The following is a 356-nucleotide window of genomic DNA, read 5'->3' as shown; positions in this document are numbered from 1 at the left end:
GAGAGAGAGAGAGAGAGAGAGAGAGAGAGAGAGAGAGAGAGAGAGAGAGAGGCAGAGAGAGAGAGAGAGAGAGAGAGAGAGAGAGAGAGAGAGAGAGAGAGAGAGAGAGAGAGAGAGAGAGAGAGAGAGAGAGAGAGAGAGAGAGAGAGAGAGGCAGAGAGAGAGAGAGAGAGAGAGAGAGAGAGAGAGAGAGAGAGAGAGAGAGAGAGAGAGAGAGAGAGAGAGAGAGAGAGAGAGAGAGAGAGAGAGAGAGAGAGAGAGAGGGAGAGAAAGAGAGAAGGAGGAAGAGGGAGGGTGGTCAAATTGGAGGGAGAGGGAGGAGGGGAGAGGCAGAAGGGGAAAGGGAGAGAGAGAGG

Source organism: Oratosquilla oratoria, chromosome 21, assembly GCF_046742065.1.
Source record: "Oratosquilla oratoria isolate Oo_2021 chromosome 21, ASM4674206v1, whole genome shotgun sequence".
Taxonomy (NCBI): Eukaryota; Metazoa; Arthropoda; class Malacostraca; order Stomatopoda; family Squillidae; genus Oratosquilla; species Oratosquilla oratoria.
This window is presented reverse-complemented; position numbering follows the sequence as displayed.